The sequence below is a fragment of the Triturus cristatus genome, chromosome 2_1 (assembly GCF_964204655.1).
Source record: "Triturus cristatus chromosome 2_1, aTriCri1.1, whole genome shotgun sequence".
NCBI classification, from domain to species: domain Eukaryota; kingdom Metazoa; phylum Chordata; class Amphibia; order Caudata; family Salamandridae; genus Triturus; species Triturus cristatus.
In genome coordinates, this window is record NC_140581.1 from 368,077,705 (window position 1) to 368,105,233 (window position 27,529).

General features: G+C 45.9%; 1 protein-coding gene across 4 annotated transcripts in view; it reads left to right on the forward strand.

The window, feature by feature from the left end:
* The window catches only part of DDX4 (DEAD-box helicase 4), a 1,682,862-nt gene that overhangs the window by 385,755 nt on the left and 1,269,578 nt on the right, over positions 1 to 27,529 (forward strand). The window lies entirely within an intron of this gene.

Sequence of the window (27,529 nt, forward strand, 5' to 3'; positions counted from 1 at the left end):
AGGGGTATATTCTCTATACTTCCTCATTCCCAAAAAGGACAAAACACTAAGGCCCATACTGGATCTCAGACTACTAAACCAGTATATACATTCGGATCATTTTCACATGACCACTCTCCAACAAGTCCTCCCACTTTTACAACAGGGAGACTTCCTCGCCACATTGGACCTCAAGGACGCATACTTTCACATCCCTATGCATCCCGCTCACAGAAAATATCTACGATTTGTGGTAGATGGGCAACACTATCAATTTACAGTTCTCCCATTCGGAGTAACAACAGCACCCAGAGTGTTCACCAAGTGCCTAGCAGTCGTGGCAGCGCATCTCAGAAGACAACAGATCCATGTCTTCCCCTATCTGGACGATTGGCTCATAAAAGCCAATACATACCAAAAATGCGTTCTCCACACTCATCGCACGATTCAAACTCTCCACGATTTGGGATTCACTATCAACTACCCCAAATCCCACCTACAACCTTCCCACTTACATCAGTATCTAGGAGCAACCATAGATACATCCAAAGCCATTGCCTATCCCAGCACAGCCAGGATAGCCAGTATACAAAATCTCATCTCTCAATTTCAAACTCATCCATCTCTTCCAGCAAGAGTGTTCATGCAGCTCCTAGGCATGATGGCGTCGTGCATCTCCATAGTCCCACACGCACGACTTCAAATGCGTCCCTTACAAGAATGCTTAGCACAACAGTGGAACCAAGCTCACGGACAACTTACCGATCTGGTGTTGGTGGACAGTCGCTCACTTCGATCACTGAAATGGTGGAACACCATCAACCTGTCCAAAGGGAGACCGTTCTTAGAGCCTCTTCCACAAGTTGTGCTAACTACAGACGCATCTCTCACGGGGTGGGGAGCCCACCTCCTCCACCATACCACTCAGGGCAGATGGACCAGCCAACAAAAACTGCTCCACATCAACCACCTGGAACTCTTAGCAGTGTTCCTAGCACTAAAATCCTTTCAAATTCACCTAAAGAACAAAACTGTCCTCATACGCACAGACAACATGACGACAATGTATTATATACAGAAACAGGGAGGGACACACTCTCTCCAACTGTCCCAACTGGCACAGCAAATCTGGAGATGGGCAATTCCCCAAAACATCTACCTGTTAGCAGAACATCTCCCAGGGATCCACAATCAAGTGGCCGACCTCCTAAGTCGCCACACACAACAGATCCACGAATGGGAACTACACCCCAAAGTTCTACTCCCCTTCTTCCAAAAGTGGGGACAACCAGACATAGACCTGTTCGCCACCGCCGAAAACACAAAATGCCCAACCTTCGCCGCCAGGTTTCCACACCCACAGTCGAAGGGCAATGCCCTATGGATGAACTGGTCAGGCAGATTTGCGTACGCCTTTCCGCCTCTCCCACTAGTTCCATTTGTGGTACGCAAACTGAAACAACAGTCACTAACACTAATACTAGTGGCTCCCACTTGGGCACGTCAACCGTGGTTCACCACACTTCTGGAACTATCTTTAGTTCCACATCAAAAGCTACGCCTCTCCCCGGATCTATTAACCCAGAACCATGGAGAAATCAGACACCCAGATCCTCAAACACTGAACCTAGCGATCTGGCTCCTGAGGTCCTAGAGTTCGGTTACCTCAATCTCCCTCCAGACTGTATGAATATCATAAAAGAAGCCAGACGACCTACTACTAGAGCGTGTTATGCCGCTAAATGGAAACGATTTGCCATCTACTGCGCTAATAATGACATACACCCATTGGATGCTTCCATCCAAAACATCATTTGCTATTTACTACACTTGCAAAGATGCAACCTAGCGTATTCCTCTATACGATTACACCTAGCAGCCTTGGCAGCCTACTTGCAAAATAGGCAACACCTGTCCCTTTTTAAGGTACCAGCCATCAAAGCGTTTATGGAAGGTCTCAAAAGGATTCTTCCCCCAAGATTGCCACCTGCCCCAGTGTGGAATCTCAATGTGGTTCTAACAAGACTCATGGGCCCCCCATTTGAACCTATGCACAAATGTGAATTGCAATTCCTAACATGGAAGGTAGCCTTCCTTATCGCAATCACTTCCCTGCGCAGAGTAAGTGAAATACAAGCCCTTACACTTGAAGAACCTTTCTTACAACTACACCGTAACAAAGTGGTTCTTAGGACAAACCCTAAATTTCTTCCAAAAGTGATTTCCCCTTTCCACCTTAACCAATCAGTAGAACTACCGGTCTTTTTCCCAAATCCAGACTCGGTAGCTGAAAGGGCCCTACATACCTTAGATGTTAAAAGAGCTTTGCTTTATTACATCGACAGAACAAAACCTTTTCGAAAGACAAAACAACTCTTTGTTGCTTTCGCGCCACCACACAAAGGCAACCCGATCTCCAAATCAGGAATAGCCAGGTGGATAGTTAAATGCATCCAAATATGCTACCTCAAGGCTAAACGTACACTCACAGTTCCCCCTAGGGCGCACTCCACGCGTAAAATAGGGGCTTCTATGGCCTTCTTAGGCAATATTCCCTTAGAAGACATTTGCAAGGCAGCCACATGGTCTACCACGCATACCTTCACTAAACACTATTGTGTTGACGTACAGGCCAAACAACAGGCCTCCGTGGGCCAGGCTGTCCTAAAAACTTTATTTCAAACTGCTGCAACGGATACAGGCGACCACCGCTAAGGGGAGCACTGCTATATAATCTATCCTCAGTGTGTGATCTGCAGCTCATATGCCTCGAACGGAATATGCTACTTACCAGTATGCATCTGTTCTTGGCATGTAGAGCTGCAGAGTCACACACGCCCGCCCGCCTCCCCGGGACCTGTATCTGTTCCAGCATCCGTCTTACTTAGACATTACACATGGACATCCTTTCTTTCTTTTCTATATACTCCATCTTTTCCCAACATGGCGAAAAACAATCTGCCGATGGAGTGGATGCCCATGCGCACTGTTGTCCAGGGGAGGAGTCACCAACCTCGTGACCAAAGGCTTCTCCGAAGACAACAACAACCTGCAATCATCCGAGCCCAACACCAGATGGCGATCTTATCCTCAGTGTGTGACTCTGCAGCTCTACATGCCAAGAACAGATGCATACTGGTAAGTAGCATATTCCTTCTAGGGACGGGGCTTTTCCCTTTCAAGGATTTAGTACGTGATCATTCTCCCCTTATGTGAAACCATCTCCGACATGGTGGTGCTCTCCTGCAAAAACTGAATCAAGGGATGCCTTTTTGCTAGCAGGCTCACTCTCAAACTATGACGACTGATAAATCAGTAGTGGGGTGTGAAGCCCACATGGATTTTCTCCAAATGCAAGGCACACTCTGTGAAGGAGACAACATATTGCATCAATCTCTTTGAGCTCCAGGCAGTCTACCTTGAGCTGAAAGCGTTTTGCTTGCCATTCAAGACCCAGTCCCTGCTTGTTCAGACGGACAACACAACCTCAATGTAGTACCTCAACAAGCTGTGGTAAACGAGGTCCAGACCCTTATCCCACGAATCTCAAGTAATTTGTAGATGACTCCTAGCCAGGAATATGTGGATCACTGTAACTCACATCCCAGGTGTGAAAAATGTGCAGGCAGAGGCCCTCAGCAGATTTCTACAAGAATACCATGAATGGGTCCTTCACGACGACGTTGTGGTGTTGCAGGGATTCTGTCCAAGAACAGAACTATGCATCGGATTATGGGACCTTGGTGCATAGGGACTGAGTCGTCCTACCACCTTAGTACCCATGAGCCCAGGAACGACTAGCTATAGTCTCTCACTTGCCCTCCTACTCACCGAGAAACCAGGGATTAGACACCCCAGAACACAACACTCCTGAATCTCTCAGGACTCGTGGTTGCAAAACAAACCCTTTTGCTTACTCTCCGTTATCCAGTATTAGGGTATCTTTCATAGATTCACATGCCTGAATCATTCCCCGTCGTTGGGATGGGTGTCCCCGGTACATAAAGTAATGTCTCAGTAGACATATAGAGTAATAGGCCAAAGGCCTCACCTTAGTAACAAATCCACGTCCTTTTGGAAAAAGGACCAAACTTTGGAGAATAGTCAATCAGCTGTCACCACCCTCTAGAACCTTCCTGAAAGGAGCTCTAATCCCTCAGATTTTCTACCGCACGTCGAGCTAAGGGAGTCTCTACTGAGCTCTGCTCAGCATTCCTTGTTTCTGGATTTCCAGCTTTTCTTTCTTCGACTTTCCATTTTTTGGGTGAAATTCTTCAGTTCCTCATGGCAGACACTCAGAAGAAGGGCCTTTTCAGGTCTTGTGCTTCCTGTGGGAAAAAGACTTCATGTGGACTATCAACACAAGGACTGTCTCTACTGCCTTTATCCAAACCACTCTTCAAAGGATTGTAAGGTATGTCGTACCTTCTCCTTCAAGACCCTTAAATACCATGAGGGGCGCCTCTTAATTTGTCTCCAGAGGCTTAAAGACAAAGATGCAGCATTATCTTCTGAGGAAAGTGAGGGCTCTTCCATCTCTTCACAGTCCTCTCAGAAAAGACCAAGGGTGGCCTCCGAGCCCTTCGTCGCAGCCACCTCAAAAGAAGGCGTTTAAAAAGTCTTCAGAGGTCCCTCCTAAGACTCTGCCAGCGAAGGTTTCTCCTTAGGAAGGTCTTCATGCCTTCAAAAAACCTTCATCCACCCAGTCGACAACGACCTAGTCGACGGTGGCTTCAACGACGAGGAAATCTCCATCGACGGCAGTACATGTCACCTCGTCAACGATGACAGTTTCCACTTCTTCTGTTGCGTCTCATTCCCCATCAACATTGACAACTCCATCGCCGACAGCAGGTAGGTCTGTCTCGTCGACGCTGAAAATTAAAAAGACATCGCCGACATCCAAGCTGCCGTCGACTCTTTGATCTCCGACGGCTTCAACACCGTCGACGAAGACTGTCCCGTCGACATCAACATCATTGTTGACGAGGACTCCGGCGACGGCTCCGGCAACGAAGCCTTTATCGTCGACGACACTGTCGACGACGGCCCTGACGACGGCATCTCAATATACTATGATGCACGTCCACACTTCACCATCGACGACTATGCCGTCGACAGGCCAGTAGACGGCTACAGATTCTGATATACAAAGTACATATGTGCACCTCAAAATCACCAAACGTGCACTAACACTGGTCCTGACTTCCCCTAGTAGGGTCCAGCTCTAGCACCCAGCACATCTTTTAGAGGAGGAAGACTCGGACGATGGCAGTATGTTCCGCACAGCGAGAAGTCCATCGCAACTGCACGTTAAATACTAAGACAGCTCCTATTACGAAGATCAAGGGCAGGAAGATCAGGAGGTTTCTCCTGAGGAATACCATCCGCCTCCACCTCCCATGGTTTGTCTGCCTGCTTCCTTGGTCTCTGAACTACAGTTCCTCATTTCAGACTATAAGCAGCGGTTTCCAACGTCTGCACCATCTCCGCTTCCGGTTGTGCCTCCAACACCACGGCCACGACCTCCTCCATTAAACTTAGTCTGAGCCAGTCACATCACCACCTCATCTTTCTACAGATGAAGAAGAAGAAGATCATGAAGAAGGGGAACTTCAAGATTCCCAATCTAATCGGGACGAGTGTGATGATTACATACTTCCCTGTCCAGCTTCTCCCATTCCTACCACAGCTGACTCGCCTCCGGAGGACTTTAGAGACTTTCACAATATCGTGGAGAGAGCAGCGCTTTCAAATACTTATGCCCTCGCACCAACAGGATTGTTTCCTCTACGATTTTAAAGAGCCTTTTAAGAAGTCTGTTAGGTCTCTCCCTATTATAGACTACATATGGGAACAGGGTGACAAGATCATGCAGAACCCTTCCTTGGTGCCTCCAGTACTGCCTCGTCTGGATAAGAAATATAAAGCTCCAGATACTGCTCCGGCTTGCCTGACAGGCCATCCGAAACCGGACTGAGGCATTACTCCAGCTGCTCAGCTGAAATCAAAAAACCCTTCCGCTTTGCTGACTGCTCCGCTGGACAAAGAGGTTAGGTGGCTGGACAGTATTGGCAAGCGCTTCTCGTCCATGTCTGCTTTGACAGTACGTGCATCCAATTCCTTGGCACTGTTAGGACGTTATAATCGACAGATGTGGGCAGACATTGCTCCATACCTTGCGACCTTGCTGGAAGAATCAAAGGAAGAGGCGAAGAAGATCTTACTGGAGGGTGAGAGATCTGCCCCCGAAATTATAGACTGTGCAATGAATATTGCTTCTACCAATTTCGTCAACTCGCGGGCGCAGCTGTACTACGGCGCCAGGGTTGGTTGAAGGCGACTTCCTTCAGACCGGAAGTACAAACCAAAGTCTTGGACATGCCATACGATGGCCAGCTTCTTTTTGGGACACACATAGAAGAAGCTTTGCAAGGTATTTAAAAGGATACCGACACGGCTAGGGCTTTGGGTACCCTGCAATTCTGGAACCCTTCTTTTCGAGGCTTAAGAGGGAGAGGCCAACCATCTACTAGAGGGGATTTTCAACACCGATCTTCCTTTTCTTCCACTCAGCAATATCGGCCACAGTACCAGCAACGTCATGACCACACCACCTACACTAAATCTTCCTTGCGTGGCAAAGGAGGGCGACAAAGACACTGCTTGGTGACAATGATTTCCCTCTACCGCCCGTCTCCAGCTCCTCTCTGCCCTCCGAAGTTTGTCGGAAGAATTTCCCACTTTCTAACAAATTGGAAGCAAATAACTACGGACCGTTGGGTCCTGCAATTGGTTCAATTCGGACATTCTCTAGAATTCATCCAATTTCCTCCCCAAACCCCTCCCCGACCGATGCTTCACAAAAATGTGCGTGCTCTACTCCTGGAGGTGGCACTTATGCTCCAGAAGGGAACTATAGAGAGGGTTCTCCCCCATCAAAAGGGAAAGGGATTTTATTCCTGCTTTTTCCTCATATGCAAAAAGGAGAAAAAATGGAGACCGATATTGGACTTGAGAAATCTAAACAAGTTCCTGAAAAAAGTCGTTTCGTATGGTCACCATTCAGGAAGTGTTACAGCTTCTCAATGCGGACGACTACATGGTGTCTTTAGACCTTCAGGATGCCTATTTTCATATCCCGATTGTGAGAAGTTGGCCTGATGTATGATGTCACTAGTTATAGTGTACACCTTATATCAGTCCAAATACCCTTATGGTGATTGGTTGTAAAGTCAACCTTATAGACCAGCTATCCTAGTGGTAGCATGGACAAGAGCAGTCTTAGGCTAAACTCTGAATGGCATGTGAAGCCAGCTGTGATACCATATATAATCCCTTGAATACCAAATGAAAGGACACCACAACATATATATATATATAAAATAAAGTGTATTTATTCTAAGCAAACCCTCAGCACTCTTTATGAGATTCGAGGTAAGTACAACACAGTCTTATTTATGCATACAGTAAGTCACACAGGTAAGTAATACAGTTAGGCCCTAGGGGCCACGCAAACCATATACTAAGTAAGTGGTATAAGGACCACTGTCACGAACACAGGATAGGCCTAGGGAATCGCTGGGGCTACACTATACTACCAAAGGTTAGGAAGTGGGAGGCCCACAGGATTCAGGTGCAGAGTGGAAACACTCACGCGTAATGCGTAAAAGTCGATAGAAATACTAGCAGTTAGGAATTAACAGTTTTAGGACACTTCTGGTATAGCTAGAAAGTCGAGACTCGGAGACTAGACCCTAGGATAGTCAGTACCCTTGTGAGCACCAAAGTACTCAAGTTACCTAGCCCACAGGCTGCGGGTGCATAGGGTTGAAGTTGCGTCGGGTTTCGTCGTCGACTCCTATGGATGCCTGAAGAAAGATACTGACAGGCAGTCAGTGAAGAGTGTCCGGTGGTTCCCAAGGCTGGGATCAAGAAGAGAAGAGACCTGCAAGCAGAGGGGACAGAGTCAAGGTCACTAGCCAGTGACCACGTGGAACCAGGAAGGAACCAGACGATGTCGTGAAGAGTTGCAGGTGAAGGTGAAGCTTGTCGCTGCAGCCAGGAGGACCAGGAAGCGTCGAGGACGACCAGGACCAGGAGGCGAGCTGTCCCACGAAGGCTCCTGCTGTCGGCGGCGTCGAAGTTGGACTAGGACTCACCAAGCCTTGGCAAGCGGAACCCACGAAGAACGGAGGACTTGCTTCTGGTGCAGACCAGGAAGGTCTGGGATGCTTCTTCTTTGCAGAGAAGCGGGAGCCAGTCTGGAGGAGCAAAACCAGCGCAGAAGATTTCAGGATGCGTCGTCGCAAAGGCCACTAGCCAGCGGGCAAGCAACCGGACAGACGCGGCAAGCAGGAAAATGCTGAAGGGCCCCACGCAGGACTCGTTGAGTGTGGGGGGCTGGTCTTCGGTGCAGATGGTGCTTGGGGGTGGGGCTTCTCAATCCCCGGTGCACAACTTCGAGGGTACCTCAGAAGCTGCGCTTGAAGATACTAGCCACTTTTCCCAGGTAGCCGGTCCCACGTCGCTCGTCGCCTCCACGGATCTCAGCTCTGCTGTAGATGTGGATCAGGGTCGGAGAAGTCTGGAAGTCAAGGCTCTGGTCGGGCTCTGCAGTCGGTTCCTCGTAGAACGTGGGCAAAGCAAAGGGTAGTCTCTTGATGGTGCCTGTTTGCACAGGGTAGCCACTCCTTGGCCACAAGGGAGATTCTTCAGTCTTCTTCTTTCGTCGAATGTCGAAGGTCCAGAGTTTCTGTTCAAGATTGCAGGTTCAGGATAATCTAAAGTCTTGAGGCCCAACTCCCACTCTTATACTAATCTGGGGGGCTGGGATACCTGCTAGGTCACGCCTTATGGGTGGGACCTGGGAGGGGGTGGTTACACCCACTTCCCTTTGTCCAGTTTCGCGCCAGAGCTGGGGCTGGAGTGCCCCAGCACCAGTTTGAACTGGACTATGCAAGGAACACCTTGTGTGCCCCAGGCATGTCTCGTTCCTTTCAGCCCACCCTGCCCCAATACACTAAAGGCTGTCTGGGGAGGTGCTAGCACCTCCCCAAGCAGGAAACCTATTGTCCAGGCCTCCCAGGCTGGGATCACTCCCAGCTGCAGGAGGTCAGACTTGTGTCGTGGCAGCAGCATCCATTTTGTGATGCTGAGGCTTTGGTCAGAGGCTAACAGTGAAGTATGATTTTAACATGTCTTTCCCTCTAGAAGGGGGGAATAATATTCTCATGTCCAGAAATGGCATGGGGGTATTATTCCACAGTGTTAGACACCTTACACGACATGTTTCGATAAAGCCAAACCATAGTTACCATAACCGTCTAAGATTATAAGGCACTTTAAGAGTATATGGTAGGCTATATCATAGAACAGCTATAAGGACATGGTTCCGAAAGCTGCAGACAGGCTCAGCTCATGCTAGAGCACCATCTCACATGTTACCAAGCACTCTGCCTCCAGGATTGTTAAGGCCTGCCATAGGAGTGGCTGATAGGTACACATGTGTCTATATGTAAGTTAGGTATAGGAATACTACACCTAAGCAAGGGGTGATTACACGACCTTGCCCCAGCTGAGTGATCAGCCAGTTGTGTCAAAAATGGAAGGCCAGGCCAGGGGTGGCATAATACATGCTGCAGCCCCTGGTAGGCCTAGGGTACACCTATGCCCTGGGTACCTAGGGTACACTGTACAGGGGCCAATAAGGTGATCCTATCCAAATGGGTTATGCACCTAAAGTACATAGTATTAATTTAGAGAGAGAACAGCAGGGCTGTGGGTCTGATTAGCAGGCACACAGCCACATCTAAGTCGAAAACCAGTAAAGCAAAAGCAAAAAGTGGGGGTGAACATAGACAGCAGACCCTACTCTCCTACACCGATCCACCGCAACCACAAAAATTTTGAGATTGACAGTGGCGGGCAGACATTACCAATTTCGTGTCCTGCCGTTCGGACTCGAATCAGCGCCACGCATTTTTACCAAATCTTTCTCCGGTGGCTGCATATCTACGACAACACCGCCATCAAGTCTTTCCGTATCTGGACGACTGGCTCGTCAAAGCACCCTCTGTAGAAGGCCCGCCCAGGTCTTCCAGCGCCTGTCTGGGGCTTTTTGACTGTTTGGGGCTGACTTTCAATCAGGACAAGTCCGTCCTTTAACCTTCCCAGCGCTTAAATTTCCTGGGTGCTACCCTCAACACGATACAAAGGAAGGCGTTTCCGTCTCAGGAGCGCAAAGAAAAACTTTTTTCCTTGGAGTTTCGCATACGTTCCAAGAAGACTCTATGCGCCTCTTCAAATCCCTACTCGGGATGATGTCGTCCTGCATCCTGCTAGTTCCACACAGTCGCCTTCACATGCGAACTCTTCAAGAAGCGCTTTCAGCTCAATGGGCCCAATGTACGGGGTCCTTCGACGTCATCCAGGTGACCCCTCTGATGAAAATGGCTCTAAGGTGGTGGATTTGCCCTCAGAACCTTTCTCAAGGCTTGCCTTTCTTGCTTCCTGCTTACAAGCAGGGTGGGATTCGTTCTCTGACACTCTCTCATGAGTCGCAAAAAATCTGGAAGTGGTTGCTCCTTCACAACATCTCTATTCGAGCAGAGTATGTTCCAGAGACCCACAACGTGCTGGCCGACTTTTTGAGCAGGCAGCATGTCACGAGTGGGAGTTGAATCAACGGACCCTCAACCGCATATTCTCTCGTTGGGGCACCCCTCTTCTGGACCTCTTCGCCACCCAGCAGAACGCCAAATGCCAACACTTTGCTAGCTGGCATCCCCAGAAAGGGTCTCAAGGGAATGTATTTTCGATCACATGCTGCAACGTCTTTGCATACGCTTTTCCACCAATTCCCCTGATTCCCAGGGTGTTCCGGAAATTGAAAGTGGAGCCTTGCAAGCTCATCTTCATAGCTCCAGCTTGGCCACGCCAACATTGGTTCACAGAGCTTCACCTTCTCTCCCTGGAACCGCCGATCAGGTAGAAACCGTTTCCCTCTCTCCTCACTATCAACCACCATCAATTCCAGCATCCGGATCTGGCATCTCTCAAATTATCAGCCTGGCTTCTGAGTTCAGAGAGTTCCAGGGTCTAGACATCCCTTCGGACTGTAGAGAAGTTCTAGCTCGAGCCCGAGCAGATAATACCACCAAAACCTACTCCTTAAAATGGAAGAGATTTTGTATCTGGTGTAAGTCAAATAAAATATACCCTCTTTCATCCTTTCCGTAGCTAATACTGCCTTACCTTCTTCATCTGGCAAAATCTGGTCTCGCTCATGCCTCCATTAAAGTCCACTTGGCAGCAATATCACGTTTCAGAAGATCCTCCGCAGGTCCTTCTCTGTGGTCTCATCGGCTCATTAAACAATTCCTTAAAGGCCTGTTTAGAACATTCCCTCCGGTAAAAACTTTAATTCCTGCTTGGCAACTCAACACTGTTCTGGCTCAACTTATGAAACACCCTTTTGAGCCAATACACAGAGCGGATCTCAAGTATCTCTCCTGGTAAACAGCGCTCCTTCTAGCCCTTACCTCGGCAAGGCGAGTGGGAGAACTCCATGCTTTCTCAATCCAAGACCCGCTCCTCCAATTCAAACACCACCGGGTCATACTTCGTACAAATCCGAAGTTTATCCCTAAAGTTCCCTCAAGTTTCCATCTCAATGAGCCTATTGTGTTGCACTCCTTCTTTCCAAATCCTCAAACAGTGGCAGAAAAAACCCTGCATTCCTTAGATCTCAAACGCTGCCTAAAATTCTACATCGACAGAACGAAAACATTTCGCAAATCTAACAAACTCTTTGTGGCGTACAGTCGGCCTAGGAAAGGTCTTCCACTCACTAAACAAAGTATCTCATGCTGAATCTCCGCAGCCATTACTTTTTGTCACCAGCAAGCAGGGCAACCCCTGCTCTCCACAGTTCGAGCCCATTCCACGAGGGCAATGTCTATTTCCATGGCACTTTTTGCAGGAGCGCCCATTGTAGACATTTGCACAGTGGCTACATGGAAGACGCCGCATACATTTACCAAGCATTACTGCCTGGATACTGAACTCATGAAAGACGCTGCAGTGGGGCAAGCGGTGCTCAGTCATCTATTTAATTAGAGGTGAGCCCTTCCTTTCATCCCACCATCCTTTTCTCTATACGCACATTTCTCTATTGTGTTTTATGCCTCTGCTAGGTCATGGCCTTTTGGTACTTTCTATTTTCACATTGCAATATTATCTGTGAATTTATATATATTGTACCTTTCGAAATGTGCTTCTGCTCATTGCTTACTATTCTGATTCAGGCATGTGAATCTATGAAAGATACCCTAATACTGGATAAGGAACGCGTTACTTACCTGTAACTGCGGTTATCCAGTATTGGTATCTTTCATAGATTCACATGCAATCCACCCACCTCCCCTGGAAGGACTCTCTTGGATCTCTGGGATACAACTACTTAGCACTGTGCTTACGAAAATCTGAGGGACTAGAGCTCCTTCCAGAAAGGTTCTAGAGGATGGTGATAGCTGATAGGCTATTCTCCAAAGTTTGGTCCTTTTTACAAAAGGACGTTGATATGTTACTAAGGTGAGGCCTTTGGCCTATTACTCTATATGTTTACTGAGACATTACTTTATTTATGTACCGGGGACTCCCATCCCGGCGACGGGGAATGATTCAGGCATGTAAATCTATGACAGATACCAATACCGGATAACCGCAGTTACAGGTAAGTAACGCGTTACTTCTTGTCCACAATAAGATCTGACAGACACAAACCAGTTTAATATATTTATTTTAACAAACTTGCTCTAACATGCAGTATACGTGCCACAACAAGCAGGAAAATGCAGAATTCCAGTATTGTAAGCATATCGGCTAGGAAATAATGAAAGGAGCTGTCAAAATAAGTGACAATATAGCCTAAACCCCCCTCCCCTCCCTCCCCCCCCCCCCCCCCCCCCCCCTGCTTAGAAGCTATATTATAATATATTAGAAGATCTCTGGGTTATGTCTGCAGACCCCGTTCCTCAGACTGTAGATAGTACAACATCATAGGTGCTGTCTCGCTCTTCTCCCTGGAAAGGTCCCTCTCCAAGTGTGTGTCCCTCTCCAGCGCCAGCACCCCTGCCCATTTGAAACCAGCTATGCCTTCAATTTTAAAATACGCCAAAGCACAACTTCTAGTGCTGAACATGATTGGCAGGGCTATTGGTTGCATGTGTCTCACATTTCCTCAAAGGTCATCTCCTCTAGCCACCTGCCCCAACTGCAAGATCACCTTGCCTAATCTTCTATATCAGACTATCAAGCCCATTAAAAATAAAACTAACAGTTGAGGCTGAAAAATGTGTTAAAATGCATACTGTTTCATGCCAGATCCTTGGTGAAGCACAGTACTGAGTGTGCGACACTTGTAGAGGGAGGGGATATAAAACTGGCATTTATCACTAAAGCATGGACAGATGAACCTTCGGGCCCAGATTTAGTCAAAGCCACCCCACCTGGGTTCCTATGCCACACGCTCAACAGGCCAACTAGGAAAGGGGGAGGATTAGCAGTAATTTACCACAATTCGATTAAAGCGGTCTTTCACACAGCCTCAAACCCAGCTTGCGAGGCACTGTCCTTCAGCCTTAGCTTATCCCATCACCACACTTATAAACTCATTTTTTTATATAGACCACCGGGACCTAGGAGCTCCTTAAGAACTTCAATTGGAAGCTTGCTGGAAGAGGGGCTCTGCACAGACTCCTTACTATCACGGGAGATTTTAACTACTATCTGGAAGCACAAAGGGAACCAGATACTGTGGCCCTTATAGAAATGATGAACAGTGCCGACCTCGGGCACCATGTAACAGGCCCCACCCATGTGGCAGGGCGCACTCTGGATGGTATTTTTTCCAACCACACACATCTTTCATTCACTGGCTTACTGCCTCTCGTCTGGACTGACCATGCAGCTGTACAATTTGCGCTGGGCCTTCCGGATAATCGCGCAGTTGGAGGGGACCCTACGAGGCAGTTGGAAATTAGAGCGTGGAACAAAATCGAGGGGACAGATTTAGAAGAAATGCTTACCACATCCGCTGGCCGAATGCCTTCTGGAGTAGAGGAGGCTACCTGGGTGGAGTCAGCCTGTAAAAATCTTGCCCCAGTAAAATTTCTGTTTACTAAAAGGTCACATTCTCCGTCCCATGGTACATGGAGGAACTTACGAATCAAAAACTCGTCCATACGATTGAAGCGGAATTGGAGGAAAGAATACAAGGAAGCAGAGAAAAAGATATACAAACAGAGCATCGTGAACTATAAACAACTTATTCAATGCGAATCAAATATTCTTTGCTAATCGATTTACCTTAGCAAAAAATTCTGCTAAAGAGCTCTTCAAAACTGTTTCAGCTTGGTATCCCACTTCCCAGCTAAAATTCAGACGAGCCAGGAATTATGCAAGGACATTGCCAGCTTCTTTCAGAATAAAGTAGAGGTCATCTTCTCAGGGTTTAACTGTCCAAGTGCAGTAGGGATGGTTGTCCTAACGGAGAGGTACATAGCCAGAATCTGGCTCCCTCCCTTGTTTGAAAATCATTAGGATCCTTGGGATACAAACTGGGCTTTTTTTTAGCAATGGTAATATCGAGGCTATCTTCCAAAGTTTAGGGAAGTGCCCTGCTTCAAACATTGCATTGAATAGGGAGGTGAGTGTGAGGGCAACAGGTCCTGGGGCCAGTTTGACCACAGAGACTGGACAGGGATAGTAGGGAGAGCCTGATCTTGCTGACATGCGGAGCCTCAGAGTATCAATTACCAGAGTTCCTGTATGAATAAGTATGTGTTTCTATAAGTGATTGTTTAAAAGACTAAGTATGTGTAGGTTTCCGTAGAAGTAAGTGTGGTGGTATTCAATGCAATGTTTGAAAAATATACCGAAGAGGTTATAGTAGCCTTGGATCGAGGAGGCAAGGCCGCTCTGATTATGCTGCACCTATCTGCGGCCTTTGACACTGTCCACCATGATATGTTGATGGGTCCTTTGCGGGGTCCAGGATAAAGCATGGAAGCTCTTGAATTGTTTCTTAACTGACAGACTACAAATTATGTCATTAGGCGAATTCTACTCCGAACCGTTCACCCTGCCTTTTGGAGTTCTGCAGGGCTCATCTCTGAGCCCTACACTTTTTAATGTGTATGTGTCGTCTTTGGCCCCCCCTGATCAGCTCCTTTGGCTTTTACCTTACCTCATATGCAGATGACACACAAATTGTTGTGTCTTTGCTGCCAGGATAAGAATTGGGAATAAGCCAACGGTTCCTTGACCATATGGAAGTGGTCGGGCGGTAGATGTCTGAAGCTCGATTTGGGCAAAACGGAGATCATCCTATTTGGAAACGATCCCAACTTCTGGACCCCAAAGTGTTGTCCCGATTCACTAGACACTCTTCCTACTCCCACCAGGAAAATAAAAAATGTGGCGGTCATAGTGGATGATAAGCTCAACATTGTTGACCGAGTTAATGCAGTGACATTTGCCACCTCGTACAGTCTTAGAACGATCAACAAAATATTGCCATTTTTGCCAGCCGACAGTGGTCACAGCACTTATCCTGTCAAGGCTGGACTACTGCAACAGTCTTTACTTGAATATTTAAGAACGTTTTCTGAACAAAGTCCAAATGTTGCAAAATGCGGCCGCAAGACTGCTTACCGGCACCTCTAAATTTGCATCAATTTCCGTGGAAATCAAGATTGCACTAGTTACCTGTCAGGAATCGGGTGTGTTTTAAATCTCTCTGAATCGTTTACAAGTCCCTACAAGGAATAGGACCGGACCATCAGAAGCAACAGTTTCAGTGATATCTGCCCAAAAGAACTCTTTGCTCTCTCGGAGCCAAATTGGTGACAGTTCCACCCACTAAAAAAGCAACGTGGGGAGGGAGAAGGTTTGTTGCCTGTGCTGCAAGGGCCTGGAATGACCTTACTTTCCATCTGAGGAATCCCTCCGACCTCCTGGCATTCAGGAAGGGATTAAAGACCTGGCTCTTTGAAATGTGAATTTGTCTAAAACGCTTGTTGCTCAGAGGACAGTAGCTAGCGCCAGGACCCCTTCGGGTAACCGCTGCGCTTTAGAAATGTCAAAAGTAAATAAATAATGTGCCCCCCTATGCATGTATCCCCATAAAAACCAAAGTATGAATTTTAAACAACAGCTGCATAGGTATGTTTTGTCTAGGTGCTAGGGCCTGACTAGAACAGAATAACAAGGGGCATTGTTTATTGACCTTGCTCAAAACGTTCAGACTAAATCCTAGAAACTGGCAGAGAAGGCACACAGCAAGCAGTTCTCATGTGAAAGTACGAACAAAGTATTTCCAAAATAAAGCCATGTAGTAACGTGCGCAAAGCTGCGTACTGTCTGCAGAGCTCATGATAACGTAGAGAAAACAACAATCTCCCCATGGACCATGTGGCAACCCAGAAGACCGAGATAAGCCGATGCGAAGCCGGCTGAGTAAAGACCAGGTTTGTTTTCATGGTGGAGAAACCCAAAATATGTATATATTTTTGTAGAAAACGAACCATGAGACACAAGGCATTCGCAGTGTATCTCAGTTCTCAACTACTGCGTATCTTTGGAGCCAAAAACATCACGGGAAAAGTGAAGCACCATGCACTCCAATAGTCAGTCTGAACCTTCCATCGTAAAAAGGTATGCCATCCAATTAAGTCGAATGAGCAGACATGCTCCTCATATCCAGAAGCTGCTAGGAGCATTTCGGGGCAACCTGCGCTAAATACGATGAAACTCTCATCCAAGAGGCGCTGTGCACGAGCACAGGTACTCAAGCCTGCCGACACTTCAAGTGTAGGATCATGCACAAACCGTCTACTCCTAGAACAGTTATGGTCATGGGTCATCAACGGACCCTTCAGCAGTTCATAATTCAGGACAGTGTGTGATGTATTGCAGCGGCAGACATCCAGGGCCCTTTGAAAGGGCACAGGTTGCACGCAGGTGAAGTAGGCATAACGGAAAGTGAGCCAATAGTCTATGTTAAGCGCTTCCAATGGCATTAAACCAAAATGTTGGTGGTACATGGTTCATGGTACAGCTGCAATTGGTCCCGGCTTGGCAGCACCACATATCGAGTAGCCATTACGGAGCAACAATAGAAGTACCAGTACACCACAAATCAAGAGGAGCAGCAAAGGAAACCCTCCAAAGGCGCTGGAAAAAATAGAATGAATAAAGGCTAGGATTACTCCAAAAAATAGACTGAACGGACCAGGCCGGTTCCTACAAGCTTAAAGTGGGCCAGGCCCTCGGTATCAGAAGCATTAGATAGTTGATCAATTAATTCTCCAAAATGTAGGGGGAGATTTGTGTTCAAATGTGAGTGAAACTCACTTGCTGTTCTCGCCACCTGCAATTCGAAGGTCTCACAGACTGATGTGAGAGTGACTGCTTGTTGAAACAATAGTGCTTTGAGTCTGCTTAGCTTATTGAAATCTGATTTCAAAGCTGGAATGGAAGGCCACAATGAACTATCTACAATCCTGTGGTGGGGGTGGAAAAAGAACATTGCTGCAACATGTAACAAGCTGTGAAACTTACTAAATATACAGATACAGATCTGAAGTATCAAAAGCAGTATAATATTTTAAGTACGAAAACCGTGAATAAACAGCGTTCACATTCCTGTCATTGGAGTGTATACCATGCATGATAACATCACCTAAAGAAACTCAAACATGTATGGAATTTGCAGTGTTTTGGTCGGACCATATATTTCAAATGGTACTTTATCCCAAAAGATGCCATCAACATTCTGGAATGCTGAAATGGTAACCAAGGATTGATCCATTTTTATTTTGTGGGACGAAGTTTGAGGGGCCAGAACAAGGTCCACCAAGTGTACAACAGAGTGTTCAGGCATGTAATGGGCATTTATTAGGAGGAAAAAACAGTCACAAAACCAATCCACATAAAGAGGAAGACCATTGTAAGTACCATCCAGACGTATGTCCAAGGGGGCACAAGGTAAATTATTTTAAACCAGGAGATTAAAACACAAAGCCGTGTTGTGGGCTGTGCCACAGATGAAGGTGAGGAAGATGTATCCGAAGAAGTTATCTTGGTCCATATAGCAACCACTTGAATCTAGAGTAAATAATGGTGGTTGCTGTGCATTGGAATGTGGAAAATTTGCACGTTCAGAAATATCAACAGGGGAGAGAGCAGTCATTGGACGCAATGAAACATCCTGTTGGGGAATGCTTGTAGACGTACCATTGAGTATTGGTCATATGGTGTACCTTGACATGCTCAATGGAAATAAATAGATTCTCCTTGCGACCAGGCAACAGAGGCAAAATCACAGTACGAGTATCCTTCATTCCAAGGACTGGGAACGGTGCACGGTATGATGCACCAAACTATTTTTTGTTCTCTTTTTCTTGGACCAGATATCCAACTTTAGGAAGCCAGCCAGTACCAGGAATCAGCACAGCTTCACCCGTGGAAGAGGACAAATGGTCTTTTGCCTTTTCGCCTTTTGTAGGTCCTGTAACATACCACAGTGGTTATCTGTGTCAAAAGTTGCGGCAGCTGCCACCACATCTAGACCATCAAGGTCTAGCACAAACATTTTAATGTCAAAGAGCTTTTCGTATGGGGTCCACCCACCCAGAGATCTTTTAGGGAGATTATTAAGTGCACATTGGACTCCATAAAGATGAGTCAGCCAGCACCTGCCTGTACCTAATACTCTAGCTGTTAAAGATTGCTTTTAGTCCAGGTTTATCCGCTCCACAACAGAATTGCCCTCAGGATGATATGGAGATGAGAATTGCACCTGCACCCCCAGAGAATTAATCGCGTCACGGTAAGCCTTAGAGGCAAAAGCCGGAATTTGGTCAGAATGGAAAATGCAACAGGCAAATGTCCCTACAAAAAGACACCTAAATTTTATATAAACGGGCGAGCGTCAGCACTGCGTTTCGGCCACACCCAACGGAATCTAGTTCAAGAATCTACTGCAACCAAAATATATTTAAAAGCAGTGTCAGGCATTAAAGGACTGCTGTGATCAAGATAAATACAGCCAAACGGCTGATTTGAAATGAAAAGTTGATTGTTTGAGCGTGAAACAGTAGGTTTAATTTGTTGACAAATGTCACAAGAAAGAACATATTTACTTGTTTGCTGATCTAAACCATGCCACTAAAAATGTTCCTGCAAAAGTGAAATTGTTGCTGTTACTCCGGCATGGGCAGAAGCCACGCCTTCATGAGCGGCAATTATCAAAGAAAGCCTGCAGTCCTCATTGGAAATCAGCAGTTCACCAAAGGATTGTCGTTGCAAACGGAATTTGATCGGATGTCAAGTGATATGTGTATTCCAAAGAGAAACCTTGGGGATACTCTTTCTCCTTCCTAGTCGCGGCAATGCCCGCCAAGGTGTCATCAGTTTTAGTCATAGACCTAGTAAATGATGCAACATAGCAAGTGGAGATTTGGCTGCCTCATCAGCCAGAGAATTTCCGACACCGTGTGCTCCCACACGCTGATGTCCCAATGTATGAATGACGTGTGAGTGGTAAACGTTCTTTAAGAGCGACCACTCGGACCTAAAGCGTTTTATGCTTAATTGTGCTACCTTTAGAATCCCGAAAAATCAATTTGTGACCAAAAAAGTAAGTTATCATTAAAGGATTTCACACAGTAAAAGGAATCGCACACTATCAGCGTAGGAGTGTCGGGCTCGGCAAATTCTAGAGCCAAAACCAGAGCACATAACTCGGCCAATTGTGCGTTACAATCTCCAAACGATAGTGTTTACCGAGGAAGATTTAAAATCACCATCAGCTATAGTGCCTGCCGCAATAGCGCACTCTACAGAATAATCATGATTAGAATTAATAGCAGGCTGTGCAGAACCATCAGTATAGATAATGTATTTTTACTGATCAAGAGGAAGCAATGACAATGGATGAGGATGATCATGTTCATATTGTAAAAACATCTGCGTTTGTCAATTTTATTTTTCATCCTTCTTTGCAATCAGCCGACGTCAATGAACTAGCCCAGTGGTTCCCAAACTGTGCACCGTGGCTACTTGGGGAGTCATCAAACCTAGCCAGGGGAGCCGCGCACACAGCACTTTAATACATTTAATGTTGAAGGGTCTGTTGGCTTCAGTTAAACTAATTAGACTTAAATGCATTATGATTTGTAAGTGACATGGCTAAAGCTGAAAACGTAGGGCCTTATTGATGGCATGTCGAGGGAGATGACCTCCATATTTCACTCGATAACCACGTTCCAACACTCCCAAAGTAAGCGGAAGATGTAAAAAAAAATAATAATAAAATAAAAATTAATCTGTATTTGTTAAGCGCAAACTACTCATCCTTATGGGTCTCAAAGCACTGGGGGCCGTCGTGGAAATTAACTGAGCTATTGCCCAGAGTCGCATGGTGCTGAGCTGCCGCCAGAGCCGGGTATCGAACCATGAACACTGTGCTCCGAAGTCAGCTGCCCTGGCCGCTGCACCACACCTCTCCACTCATGATTTATTTTGTTAGACTCGTTGATAGTTTCGTTTTTTCCAAATGCATTTTACACCAATGCAAGTTATCGGGAAAGTACAGTTGTCCGGTCTATTAAACCCACTAAAAGCATTATTAAGTATTGACATTTGTACTTAAATCATAGGTATTTCCAGTACACATTTTTTTCAGTACACACACATCTCCAGACAGGCCTGCTCTCTCCTTGAGCACCGGGAAGTAAAACACCATATACAGCATAATGCCTACAATTGGAAGAAGGGGCGTTTAAAAAAAAAAAAAAAAAAAAAAAAAATCAAGATCAGAGGAATTTATTTTACTTGCATTGATTTGGAGGCAATTTTAGGGAGGATATAGCAAAAATAAAGCTGTATGTGGTTTAAAAAATAGTGAGTCACACCGCTGAGACAGGTGTGTTGGCACGTATGACGGGTAGAAATGGAAGTATATGCAAATATTCTTTAAGTGCAGAAACACTTAGCACCGCCATGCATGTAGGCCCATTGCCTATCTAGCACTGTAAGTGGGATAAAAAAAGCAAGGAAGTGCAACATGTAATATTTTATTCGAGGTGCCGCCTTAGTAATACGAAACACCCTACATATATGATTGTATTACCTTCATCTGCTTCATCCCAATTATTTTCACGAAGAAAAATGCAAGAACTCCGGAGGCCGGGCTACTCCTGAGGCTGGGCTTACATCCACCCCACCCTCCAAAAAAAAGTAACTGTGGGGAGCCAAGGGTCAAAAAAGTTTGGGAACCACTGAACTAGCAAATTGTATGCAATGGGGATGCAAAGCCATAGAATTTTGAACCCTCGCCTTCGTGACAGCTTTTAAAGCAGGCAATGGCGAAACCACAAATGCGTTTTCCCCTGGTCAGAGTGTTTCTTAAGAGTTTCCATCTGCACTGCAGTCAAAAGGTTTTCAGTAGAAAAGCTCGATTCTGCAGGAGTATACAAATGTGATTTATAAGCAATGGGGACTGTGTCCCCTTCATTGAAAGTCATGTAGGTAAAACCGAACGTGCCTGATACAATCCGTATGACCACATTTTAGAATTCTCTGGTTAACAAGAACTGAGTCACAGGCAGATAAAACCACAAAGACCGAAGTATAGCTCTGTTTCAGATGCCAACTGGACGTAGTTAATGAGGGTTGTATTAATACGTAAAGCGGTTTGATACGCCAGGCATAATTAGGAATGCAAGTCCTCCCAAAATTTAAAAAACCCAGCAAAGATTGCAATTTTTTAAGTGTAGATGGAGGTTGCAGTTGAGCACATAAGCTATGGAATAACCAAAAGGCTGCACTGGTGGACTTCCAACCAGGGCATAAGGTGTTTGATTTGCAAACTGTGGCTCCGATGGCCCTTCAGGACAATGGAGTGGGACCTATCTTGTCCCTGAAAGAAAAGGGGAGGCTACCTATCCGACTGACCTTGGCTCTCCCAGGAGCTTCAAGAGGGTCATCCATGTGAATTGCACTAAACCCTACTATGAAAGGGCTGATGTGGCCATGCTGATGGTCACTGACGTGGATCAAGAAGAAAAGAGTAAACCTCTCCATGATCACCTCTCACAACTCTAAAGATGGGTCAGTGGAAGGAGTTGTCTTTTTAGACAACCTCTGTGCCCAATAGCAAGCTGATTGCAGGCAGGTTCTGCAACAGTAAGCGGAGTTCTTCTTTTTGACCTCTGTTGAGACAAGCTGGTGTGCACATGATGCAGACACTGGGGACAGCCTACCTGTCAAAAATCAAATTTACAGGCAATCTGACCACGTCAAACAGAGCATTATGGCTGGAGTTAGCAAGATGATGCTGGAATTAGAGGAGTCATCAAGCCCTCAGAGTTCTGGGCTAGAAATAAGAAGCAGCTCAACCATGCTATTAAAGTTGTGTGCTTAGGTGAACACATTGTGCTCCTAAAGTGTTTTAAACGGAGCAAGTGGAACACATAAGAAATAGAAATCCGCCTTTTCTTTGGGAAATATTTGAAGAGTATTATGCATGAACATTTACTTTATTATACAACAATGAATAAATCATGATATAATTAACAATCCTAATCAGGCTGATACAAGTCAACGGAGTTTTGACCTTCACACCTTGAGGTCATCATCAGGACTTTGGAACACCCAGAAGTGATCACCCAAGTTGTTGTCTCTCTTATAAGAATATAAAGGTGGGTCTACAAAACTGGGTTGGGTACATAAAACATCCCAATTCTTTTTGGTTATCTTACTGGATTTTGCTGCTAGCTGGGCAACACGTAGATACAAATGATATATTTATTCCTAGTTCTAGTCTTGGGTGTAAGGAGTGTTTCTCTAGGACAATACCATGCTTGTTTGAGCGAGAGTGATGACAGATGTCTTGGGTAGCCTCGAGTTATCAGTTTCTTTTATTACAGCTGCCTCTCTGAAGTAATCCTACCTCCACTTGCAGTTTCTGCTAATACGCAGAAATTGTTCATCTCTGAGAAATAGTGCACAGAAGCAGGGTTTTCTAAAGAGGGATCTTCCTATGTTTCCATTGTCCGTTTCTAGAGACAGGTCCAAAAGGGAGATTAGTGCTAATGGCCTGTTAAGTAAACCCGAGATGAGGTTGGTTGGTGTTGAGCCAATGGACAATAATTTCCAGTAAGTCTTCCCCTTCGTTTCCAGATGAGGTTTCCATCTATGTAATGTCGCCAAAATGAGATTTGATCATAGAAAGGATTGTTGTGTGAGAGAATATTTGTTTCCAAATTGTCCACATACAGAATGGCAAAATTGGGGGCAAAGGAAGCACCCATTGATACTCCTTTCATTTGGAGATGGAAGGTATCCTGTATAAGAAATTGTCAAGTTGTTTATTTGTAGCAGTTCCATAATGAAATCTGTGGAGATACACGTGGGTTGATATTGTATTCTGGAGATTCCTTATGATTTGCATGCTTTGCATGCCTTCTATCTGTGGAATATTGGTGTATAAAAACTCTATATCTAATCCAACAAAGAGGTCTGTGGTGGGGTCAAATTGTTTACGTAGACAGTGTCGCACTTGAGACAGAGAGGAAGCCAGTTGTGAAACCAGTTTTTCTGGGGTGTGTAGGCCCCTTAGTAGCCAAATCTCTGGGATGAGCTAGGGAGCTCTTCATGCTTTTCTGGACAAGGTAAAAAATGTCTCTCGACCTTGCTGAATGCCTAACCAGCTACCTGTTGGAGTTAGTTGGCTAAAGTAAATCTAAGTAACTGCATTGATACCAAAGCTTTTCTTGAAATTTGTTGCATTTGCCAATGGTTGTTATGGTTAAGTAAAAAGTGTTGGTTTACTATACCTTGAAAAATTCTGTATCTCTGCAACTCTCTCGTGAATCTTTTTTGTTTTGTTGTCAAAAATGGTATAAAAATCTAAAATTGGTGTTGGATTTCTGGAGTGCCTCATGTATTTCTTCTTTAATTGTTTTGGTGCTGTTTAAAGGATTTACACTTGTTCCTTCTTATAAATCTGATGGCTCAGAGCTCCCCAGGGTTGAGCTAAGGTTTAACAAACGAAACCTAAGGGGTTGGCAGTGTATTACTTGCTACGGTCACGCAAACATACCATATAATAAACCTATTTTTCCCTCACAGCGTGTAAAACCTTAGTTACCAGCTAAAACCAGGCCTCAACAGTTGAACTGAAAATTTGGGAGTTACCTTTGTCTATCACCTTTATCTTCACTGGTAAAAGCGGGAAGGCCTGTCACTTTACCAAAGTTGTGTAGTCAAGGAAGATATGAACTTTAGAATTCCCAAAGTCTATTATTAAAACATTTGGGATTTTGATAGTTCATAAGTTTCTGGATCAGCGGGTGCAGCCACGCCCCAGGGATCAGCTGCCACTCCAGTCCTATGTCCCTGTTGGATGAGAGTATGGTGGCGCCGTATTTTCAAATGCATGTTTGCATTAACCACTGTTGCATGTTCAGAATTCTCTGGAATATGTTTCAGATGTACATCATTTCAGTGAGTACACCTAGCCACATCCTTGACTCTGCAATTCATGGACTTCACCACTGCAGCCATATCTTATCAATTGTAATTCTTTTACTGTTGTCCGCAATGAAGACTAGTTGGATTCATTTACAGTGATCCCTTTCACCATTTCTTTGTGGTCAGTTCATAGCAGGATAACTTCCATACTGACTCCATCTTCTTTACCTTCCAATGGTGATCAAATTCTTGTTTTGTTTTTGTGAGAAGTTGGCCTGGCATATGCTGGTCACTAGTTATAGTGGCCACCTAGCACTTGTCCAATTCGACTCTTATGGTAGATAGGTTTAAGACAACCTTTTAAAGAAAGCTATCATAGTGGTAGCTGTGGAGAGCAGCCTTCAGGCTAAGTCTCTGAGCAATATAAAGCGGCTTGTTTTACCTTATAATCTCTTGAATTACCAAATGAAAAGGACACCACACAGGTATATATATCAAATATATATGTATTCATTTCTAGACACACTCTGCTAATCTCTTTATGAGATTAGAACCCAGATACACATTCAAATGTCAACAGTTCTCAATAAATTAAGCACAAATATGGCTGTAGCCCTAGGGGCGTACCAGACCATATACTAAGAAAATGGCCTAGGGCCTTGGGAATCGATGGAGCAAGTCGCGGTTTGTATTTTAAAGTTTTAGGGCACTTCGAAGAAGTCAACAAGCAAGCCACTTACAGGGTAAGTTTTTCGAGGGCCAACACACACTTGGGCACCGGAGTGCACAAGTTACCTCACCCAGGGAAGCCGGGTGCATAGGTGTCTTTTTGGTGTCGGGTCGCGATGCTGTTTTCAATGGAGATCAATTAAGACTTGCTGCTTGAGACGATTGAAGAGGTGTCTGCTGGAATCCGAAGGTGGACTGAAGATGAAGAGGACCTGAAAATTGAGGGGACAGTGTTCAAAGTCACTTGCCAGTGACCGGTGGCCAGCAGGATTGATGACCACAGATGTCGCGTTGTTTCAGGTCATCGATGGTGATTTGTCTCTTCGCTCACGAGGTCCAGGAGGGATCAACGATGACCAGCAGCTGGATTCGGAGTGTCCCACGACGTCTGCAGCTGATGACGGTGTCGGCAACCGGATTGGAGCCAACAAGCCTTGGCAACTGCAAGTCTCGTGTGGACTGAAGATAGTCGGAGATGCAGACCAGCAAGGTCTGATGTACTTACCCAGCGAGGGTAAGTGAAGGCAGGCCCGGAGCAACCAGGAGAGCCCTTGAAGTCGGTTAGAAAGTCTTCTGGATAGTCACTAGCCAACGGGCAAGTAACCGCGAAGACGCCTTCACAGGAAAGGTTTCACAGGAGCCCACGGTCACTCGAGACGGGGTAGGCCGCTGATTTTTGGAACAAGACCTGCTAGGCACTTGGGCCACAAATGGTCCAAAACACAAGTTGTTTAGGGTTTGCACTCGAAATCAGTGCACGGTTCCCATGTATTGCTGTTCCTAGTCACTTGTTGGGGTCCAGATGCCACAGCTTCGCTGGGGACTCTAAATGGCCGTCGAGAGGTCAGGAAATCCGCTTCTGGGGCCGCAGGGACTTCGGACTCCGGCGGGAGCGGTGAAGTTTGCAACCGTTGATTGAGGTTATAGGTGCCTGCCAAGCAGGGGAGTCACTCCTTGACTCCAAGGGAGATTCTTCAGTGTTCCAGAGATAGTGGAACGTCGAAGGGCCAGGATTCTTCTTTGTAGAGCGTCGTCCAGGGTAATCTGAATTGCATTGGCAATACTTGGTATCTTATAGTAAAGATAGGGGAGGGACTAGCTCTATGACCTCTCCTCTAGGAGGGTCAGGTTAGTGGGTAGTTACACCCACTTCCCTTTTGTCCAGTTTCGCGCCAGAGCAGGGGCAGGTAGCCCCTGAACCGGTTTGAGCTGGCATATGCACAGAGGAGCCTACTGCTCCCCCAGTGCAGGACTTCAAAGCACTCTAGGAGTGCACCCACCCAGCCACAATACACTAAATCCTGTCTGGGAGGTGGTGATACCTCCCTGTGACAGTATGCCTTTTGTTGGGCTTCCTCCACTGCGAGTTTCGGTCAGCAGCCGGAGGGCAGCCCAGTGTCTGTGCTGGTGGCATCCATTTTGTGATGCCAGGGCTCTAGAAGATTTCTACCGTTTAGTACAGTGGGTACATGTCGTTCCCTCTAGAAGGGTGGGATCATACTCCCACACCAGTTACTGGTGTGGGGGTATGATTCCAAGTCCAAAGTTAGCATTTACAGCGAGGTTATAATGCACTTAAGAGTATATGGTTTAACCGCATCCACAAACCGCAGCAGAGAATAGACTCTGCCAGCTGCAGAGGGGTCCTGCTCATGCAGAAGCACCCCCTCACATAGTAAACCAAGCACCCTGCCCTCAGGATTGTTTGGGCCTGCAATAGGGGTGGCTGATAGGTTTATGTGTGTGTGTATGGTGAGATATAGGAACCTATACCTCAGTGAGGAGTGCTAACACTACCTCACACAGGCTGCAGTAGCAGGCCTGTGCTGTCAGATTGAGAATGCTTCCCAGGGGTGGCATAATACATGCTACAGCTCCTGGTAGGCCTGTGAAGTACCAATGCCCTAGGTACCTAAGGTACCATATACTAGGGGCTCATAAGGTACCACAGTATCCAATCACTAGGTAATCTAATATGCACACCAAGTTGTTTAGAGAGCTCAGTGAGACTGGGGCCCTGATTAGCAGGGACCCAGCCAGACTATAGCCAGAAACCAGTGTATACATCAGAAAAAAAAGTGGGGGCAACATAAGTGCTTATCCTACTCTCCTACAGTTTTTTACTGGAAACGATAAACATTTAACTTGTAAAGAGAGTTACAGTTGGTTGTATTTGACCTTTTTTTTTTATTGTAGAGAACTCTACCATATTAGTTTGGTTTTTCAGTTTCACCAATCTAAATAGGAATATTTAATCAAGATACTGTCTTGAGCCTTT